At 52.1% G+C, this 7,846-nt stretch overlaps 3 non-coding genes across 3 annotated transcripts; all 3 read left to right on the top strand.

Moving 5' to 3' along the window:
• The first annotated feature begins 6,277 nt into the window (after positions 1-6,277).
• Positions 6,278-6,349, top strand: Trnat-ugu (transfer RNA threonine (anticodon UGU)). Its single transcript has one exon. It is a non-coding gene; the product is annotated as a tRNA-Thr (tRNA).
• A 411-nt stretch (positions 6,350-6,760) lies between these two features.
• Trnat-ugu (transfer RNA threonine (anticodon UGU)) lies at positions 6,761-6,832 on the top strand. Its single transcript has one exon. It is a non-coding gene; the product is annotated as a tRNA-Thr (tRNA).
• A 411-nt stretch (positions 6,833-7,243) lies between these two features.
• Trnat-ugu (transfer RNA threonine (anticodon UGU)) lies at positions 7,244-7,315 on the top strand. The gene has a single exon. It is a non-coding gene; the product is annotated as a tRNA-Thr (tRNA).
• The last annotated feature ends 531 nt before the right edge of the window (positions 7,316-7,846 follow it).

Raw genomic sequence — 7,846 nt, 5'->3', positions numbered from 1 at the left:
GTGGTCAGAAAAGAACGCGCAGCGCTTTTACTCAAAACTCGAACGCAGCACCCCAACGAAGGGGTAGTGATCTTAGTTGAGGAGATGAAGAGGTTGTTCCGACGTGCGCATCCGGAGATGACAGAAGAAAAGAAACTAAGGTTTCTCATGCGAGGCGTAAAGCAGGAGCTTTTTGCCTCCCTTGTCCGCAATCCTCCCAAGACGGTGGCTGAATTCGCGTCTGAGGCGGCCGCGATGGAGAAGACGCTGGAAGTTCGTACGAGGCAGTACGATCGCCCGGTCCACGTGATGGTTTCCGAGACGATCGGTCCCGGGGCTACAAGCTCCGACACACTGCGTGAGACCATCCGAGCAGTGGTCAGGGAGGAGCTTCGGAAGCTTTTTCCGACGACGCCGCAACCTCAAGTGGCTTCCCTGACTGACGTCATCCGCGAAGAGGTTCAACACGCTTTCGGCACTTCTATGCCATCCGAGGCACCCCGCGAGCCACAGGCGATGACCTATTCTGCGGCTGTTCGTCGACCCCGCCCTGCTCCTACCGGTCTACAAGAAGCTCCACCGTACCGCCGTCCACTCTCGCTGCCGTCACCACTCTCGCCGCCGTCGACCGTACCGCCATACACAGCCCAAACCCACACGCCGAGGAAGACTGACGTTTGGCGAACGCCAGATCATCGTCCGCTGTGCTACCATTGCGGGGAGGCCGATCACATCTATCGTCGCTGCCCGCACAGGAGACTCGGACTGCGTGGTTTTCCGTCGACGCCCCATGCCCCCGACCCGGCCAGCACCCTACTGAGATCGACGAATACCTGTCCAACACCAACCGAGGACCAGCCCGCCCACACCGATCGCCATCGCCCTACCCATACCAGTCTCCTAACCGCCGTAGCAATGCTGATTTCGCACGTGGAAGGTCCCCAAGCCCACGCGGGGGAAACTAAAAGCAGCAACTTCTGGAGGTAAAGTTGCTCTACCGCGAAATACTGGAAACCCTCCAACGACGCAAGGACGCGCCGAAGACAGTGATTCACGACATGCCCTCATCCCGACGACCCGACCCAGCCCTGAGGAGACTCTTGAACACGACGACAGCTACACGGCGCGACGCGTACCCGACCTGACCGAGACGTCCGTTGAGAAGACGACGACAACGACGATGCACAGTGCCCGACCGTCAACACGTACAAGCAGAGATACGACGCCCCGACGAAGCCGGAACTCGAGGAAGACAGCATCTGACGTCAAGGTGTCCATCGGCGGCTTTGACGTAGTCGCCCTCGTAGACACGGGAGCTGACTATTCGGTAATGAGCGGACCATTTGCGGCTAAACTGAAGAAAGTTATGACCAGATGGGACGGTCCGCATATACGCACAGCAGGAGGCCACCTCGTGACGCCAAGTGGAACGTGCACATCGCGCGTCACCATAGACGGCACGACGTACCCTGCCGCGTTCGTCATCTTGCCTAACTGCTCCCGCGACGTAATTATCGGAATGGACTTTTTGACGGACAACGGTGCAATAATTGATCTGCAGACCAAGTCGATAACTTTTTCCTCCGATCACTCCATGACGCCGGAACCGAACCCCGAACACCGTGCAGCTGTAAGGATAGCTGATGATCATGTCACCCTGCCACCCCGCGCAAATTTGATGATCACCGTCTACTGTGAAGGTGCTGCTCCTGACGTTGACGCTATCGTGGACAGTGACCAAAGGTTGCTTCTCGACCGCGGTGTGTCTGTCGCAAGAGGCATTGCGCGCTTCAAGGAACACCTATCCCACATTTTGGTTACTAATTTCACCGAGGAGTACAAGCATTTAAACAAGGGCGCGGGAATTGCATTCCTCGAAGAAACGCAAGAAGCAAGTGACGTGTTCGGGGTCGCCGACTTTGAACGCACCCCCGTAGAAACCTTCAAGCTCCCGCAGCCCTTCGACGTGAATCCGGCGCTACCGCAAGAACAACGGAACAAATTATTGGCTTTGCTGCGTCGCTATAGCGAATGTTTTTCGTCGAGCGCAAAACTACGTCAGACCCCTCTAGCGAAGCACCGAATAATAACCGAAGAAGGAGCCCGACCTACCCGACAGTCACCGTACCGCGTCTCTTCACACGAACGGGAAGCCATCCGGACTCAAGTCGACGACATGCTCAGCGACGAAATTATACAGCCATCGAAAAGCCCCTGGGCTGCGCCCGTCGTACTCGTAAAGAAAAAAGACGGCACATTAAGGTTTTGTGTTGACTACCGGCGACTGAACAAGATCACGAAAAAGGACGTGTACCCCCTCCCCCGAATCGACGACGCCCTCGACCACCTCTGCCACGCGAAGTACTTCTCATCGGTGGACCTGAGGACCGGGTACTGGCAAATTGAAGTGGACGAGAGAGACCGAGAGAAGACTGCATTTATAACCCCAGACGGCCTATACGAGTTTAAGGTGATGCCGTTTGGGCTGTGCACAGCGCCAGCGACGTTTCAAAGAGTCATGGACACTCTGCTAGCTGGCCTTAAGTGGCACACCTGCCTGGTATACCTCGACGACGTAGTGGTATTCGCCCGGACTTTCGACGAACACCTTGAAAGGTTGGAGTCTGTACTCGAGGCCATTCGTACGTCGGGGTTGACGCTGAAGCCTGAAAAGTGCCGTTTCGCATACAAGGAACTCAAGTTCTTGGGCCACGTCGTCAACGCCGCGGGAGTCTTACCTGACCCGGCAAAAACTTCAGCTATCGCGAACTTCCCTACGCCGAAAGACAAGAAGGGTGTGCGAAGATTTCTCGGGCTGTGCGCATACTACCGGCACTTCGTCGCAAACTTCGCACGCATTGCACAGCCACTCACGCGCTTGACGAAAGACAGCACCCCTTTCAGCTGGGAAAACGACCAAGAAAAAGCATTCTGCGAGCTGCAAAAACGCCTGCAAAGCCGCCCGTGCTCGCTCATTTCGACGAAAATGCCGAAACGGAAATGCACACGGACGCCAGTGATATAGGCTTGGGTGCCGTCCTTGTCCAAAAGCAAAGCGGCTGCGAAAGGGTAATCGCCTATGCCAGCCGTGGTCTGTCGAAGGAGGAGAAAAACTATTCTGCCTCTGAGAAAGAGTGCCTGGCTATTATATGGGCGATTTCAAAATTTCGCCCATACGTGTATGGAAGGCCATTCAAGGTTGTAACAGACCACCATGCGCTCTGTTGGCTCGCCAATTTGAAGGACCCCTCTGGCCGTCTTGGGCGGTGGAGCTTGCGCCTGCAGGAGTTCGAAGTTACAGTCGTTTATAAATCCGGCAGGAAACACTCCGACGCCGACTGCCTGTCCCGCGCCCCCGTCGACCCACCACCACAAGACTCTGATGAAGACAGCGCGTTCTTCGGGATCGTGACGGAGAGCGACCTAGCCGCCCAGCAGCGTGCCAACCCCGACTTACGCGTCGTAATCGAGTACCTCGAGGGATGCAACGTTGCCGTTCCTAGGACCTTTAAACGCAGCTTACCAGTATTCAGCCTGAGAAACTCCGTCCTCGTGAAGAAGAACTTCAGCCCCGGAACAAGAGCGAATTACCTTCTCGTCATCCCCGCGGACCTTCGTGACGAAATTTTCGAAGCGTGCCACGACGACCCGTCTTCCGGACATCTCGGCGCAGCCCGCACTATTGGAAAAATCAAGGCGAGGTACTACTGGCCCGGCCTTACCTCTGACGTCACCCACTACGTCCGGAGCTGCCGCGACTGCCAGCGACGAAAAACGCCGCCGACAAGACCCGCCGGACTTCTGCAACCGATCGCCGTCCCATCGAGACCATTTCAACAGATTGGAATGGACCTTTTAGGCCCGTTCCCTACGTCACGATCGCAGAACAAGTGGATTGTCGTAACGACAGACTACATGACACACTACGCAGAGACCGCCGCTCTTCCGAGGGGGACTGCACAAGAAGTGGCAAAGTCCTTTATAAGCCAAGTTGTGTTGTGACATGGAGCCCCGGAAGTACTAATCACAGACCGCGGAACAGCATTTACTGCGGAGCTGATGCAAGGAGTATTAAGCTACAGCAACACGGATCACCGAAGAACGACGACGTACCACCCCCAAACGAACGGACTAACAGAACGTCTGAACAAGACAATCGCAGATATGCTGTCAATGTACGTTGACGTTGAACATAAGACTTGGGACGAAGTGCTCCCGTATGTCACGTTTGCGTACAACACGGCTATCCAGGAGACGACGCAGATGACGCCGTTCGAGCTTGTCTACGGTAGAAGGCCGACTACGATGCTCGACGCCATGCTTCCGCACGTAGAAGACGACGACCTCAACGCCGACGTCCACGGATATGTTCAACGTGCGGAGGAGGCCCGCCAGCTCGCTCGAGTTCGTATAACGGACCAGCAGCTGGTGGATGCGGGCCCCTACAACCTCCGACACCGAGACGCCGAGTACCAACCAGGGGATCGTGTGTGGGTTTGGACTCCCATCCGACGACGCGGACTCAGTGAGAAGCTCCTGCGACGCTATTTCGGGCCCTACCAGATTCTACGACGTGTTGGCCAACTTACCTACGAAGTGATCCCCGATGGTGACTCCGGCACATCACGACAATGCAGGCGGCCTGAAGTCGTCCACCTGGTTCGCCTAAAACCTTTCTACGGACGATGACGAACTTTTATTTTCATTTGTTCGGACTGTCGCTTATCTTAGCATCGGGTCGATGCACTCTTAGAGGGGGCGTAATGCCGCGAACCATACATTGGGTTTGTTTATGTGTGTTTTGCTTTTACCGCCCGGCTGCGCCGGTCTGCGTTATCTCTGCGCCAAGGGAAGCGCGTGTTCCATTCTTTCTTTTTGTGCCGCATGTGTTATCTGTTGTGATAGGAGAGCATTCCGATCTAACGTGAACAGCCCAGAATAATCTTCTTGGATCTACTATGTTCTCGATGCGAATCGACGTTTCGAGAACCACGCGCGCCGAAAGATAAAAAGCCTGCAGTGCGGACGCCGGGGCATTCGGTTCGACGACACTCGCCTGTGCAAGTCACTTTGTTGACCGCTGCTTCGCCGCCTCTGTATTCATTTGAGTTGTTAGGGGAGCACAAGTTCGCTCTAATAAACATATTTCTCATTCAAGACAACTGCTTCGTCCTTGTCTTCGTGAAAATATTTACTAGAAGTGTATCTGACGCTCGAGGGTGTTAGCCAGTGCCACTCTGACTGCACGGGGAGAAGGGGACCTTCTTTTGTACGCCCGGGGCGTGACTCGAACGTCTACAGCCTGTCATGAGCGGGTTACTGGCGGGAAGCCCTCTTATGCTACCTAGGCATCAAGGCTGCCAGAACCGAGACCCTCGCTAGGCTTTCGCAGTATAATATAGTAAGGAAATGAGGGTCTCGTTGAGGAAATACAGAAAGATAGGGCAGCAGTCTACAACGCCAAAGGAGGCATAAGGGTGTGATTGGTCTCTTTTCTTTTTAACTACAGTTAATTAAGTAAACCTTTTTTAAATATACAGAAGAAAGAAAGAAAGAAAAACACGCGCCCAGAGTGGGGACCGAACCCACGCCTTTCGATTACATGTCGAATGCCTTACCAATTGGGCTATCTGGGCGATGTGTTCTCCTTCACTTTCTGGGCTATTTATATTTAGGGCATTCGACATGTAATCGAAAGGCGTGGGTTCGGTCCCCACTCTGGGCGCGTGTTTTTCTTTCTTTTTTAAACTGGGAAACAGCGCTTTAAACGAGGACAGCGAAGAAGGAGACACAGACACTAGCGCTGTGTCTCCTTCTTCGCTGTCCTCGTTTAAAGCGCTGTTTCCCAGTTTAAATTATGAACCAACTAGCCCAAACCCAAACTTTAGTTAGTTTTCTTTCTTTCTTTCTTCGGTATATTTAAAAAAAATGTGTACTTAATTAACCGTAGTTAAAAAGAAGAGAGACCAATCACACCCCTATGCCTCCTTTGGCGTTGTAGACTGCTGCCCTATCTTTCTGTATTTCCTCAACGAGACCCTCATTTCCTTACTATATTATACTGCGAAAGCCTAGCGAGGGTCTCGGTTCTGGCAGCCTTGATGCCTAGGTAGCATAAGAGGGCTTCCCGCCAGTAACCCGCTCATGACAGGCTGTAGACGTTCGAGTCACGCCCCGGGGGTAGAAAAGAAGGTCCCCTTCTCCCCGTGTAGTCAGAGTGGCGCTGGCTATCACCCTAAAGCGTCAGATACACTTCTAGTAAATATAAATAGCCCAGAAAGTGAAGGAGAACACAGTCGCCCAGATAGCCGAATTGGTAAGGCATTCGACATGTAATCGAAAGGCGTGGGTTCGGTCCCCACTCTGGGCGCGTGTTTTTCTTTCTTTCTTTCTTCTGTATATTTTAAAAAAATGTTTACTTAATTAACCATAGTTAAAAAGAAAAGAGACCAATCACACTCCTATGCCTCCTTTGGCGTTGTAGACTGCTGCCCTATCTTTCTGTATTTCCTCAACGAGACCCTCATTTCCTTACTATATTATACTGCGAAAGCCTAGCGAGGGTCTCGGTTCTGGCAGCCTTGATGCCTAGGTAGCATAAGAGAGCTTCCCGCCAGTAACCCGCTCATGACAGGCTGTAGACGTTCGAGGCACGCCCCGGGGGTAGAACAGAAGGTCCCCTTCTCCCCGTGTAGTCAGAGTGGCTCTGGCTGTCACCCTCAAGCGTCAGATACACTTCTTGTAAATATAAATAGCCCAGAAAGTGAAGGAGAACACAGTTGCCCAGATGGCCGAATTGGTAAGGCATTCGACATGTAATCGAAAGGCGTGGGTTCGGTCCCCACTCTGGGCGCGTGTTTTTCTTTCTTTCTTTCTTCTGTATATTTTAAAAAAATGTTTACTTAATTAACCATAGTTAAAAAGAAAAGAGACCAATCACACTCCTATGCCTCCTTTGGTGTTGTAGACTGCTGCCCTATCTTTCTGTATTTCCTCAACGAGACCCTCATTTCCTTACTATATTATACTGCGAAAGCCTAGCGAGGGTCTCGGTTCTGGCAGCCTTGATGCCTAGGTAGCATAAGAGAGCTTCCCGCCAGTAACCCGCTCATGACAGGCTGTAGACGTTCGAGGCACGCCCCGGGGGTAGAACAGAAGGTCCCCTTCTCCCCGTGTAGTCAGAGTGGCTCTGGCTATCACCCTCAAGCGTCAGATACACTTCTTGTAAATATAAATAGCCCAGAAAGTGAAGGAGAACACAGTTGCCCAGATGGCCGAATTGGTAAGGCATTCGACATGTAATCGAAAGGCGTGGGTTCGGTCCCCACTCTGGGCGCGTGTTTTTCTTTCTTTCTTTCTTCTGTATATTTAAAAAAAATGTTTACTTAATTACCCGTAGTTAAAAAGAAAAGAGACCAATCACACCCCTATGCCTCCTTTGGCGTTGTAGACTGCTGCCCTATCTTTCTGTATATAAATATAAATATATATATATATATATATATATATATATATATATATATATATATATATATATATATACATATCAAGGTTGCAGTCGTCATTGCCAGTGCTATTCGGCTTTTTTCGAAATATTTTTAATAGGGCCGAATGACGTGTGCTTGTCACGTTTCTTTGATTCATTGATAAATAAGCGAAAATATAAGTCGAGAAAAAATCCGCCGTTTTTCCGGTAGCGGGACTCGAACCCACATCTCCGCATAACCGGTGCGGTGCGTTCGCCATTACGCTATCCCCACAGCGGCTTCTCTCTCGACTTTAAAGCGGGGGTTTATATTTACAAGAGCTCTGAGGCCGGTCAACTTGCGCCGCCCCTCGACTACCGCGGGAGACGTAGAACGGCCTC

The sequence above is a fragment of the Haemaphysalis longicornis genome, unplaced genomic scaffold (genome assembly GCF_048455015.1).
Source record: "Haemaphysalis longicornis isolate Haplotype H1 unplaced genomic scaffold, Haemaphysalis longicornis Haplotype H1 scaffold_8, whole genome shotgun sequence".
NCBI lineage: Eukaryota > Metazoa > Arthropoda > Arachnida > Ixodida > Ixodidae > Haemaphysalis > Haemaphysalis longicornis.
Note: the sequence above shows the minus strand (reverse complement) of the source record. Positions and strands in the feature narration are given on the sequence as shown.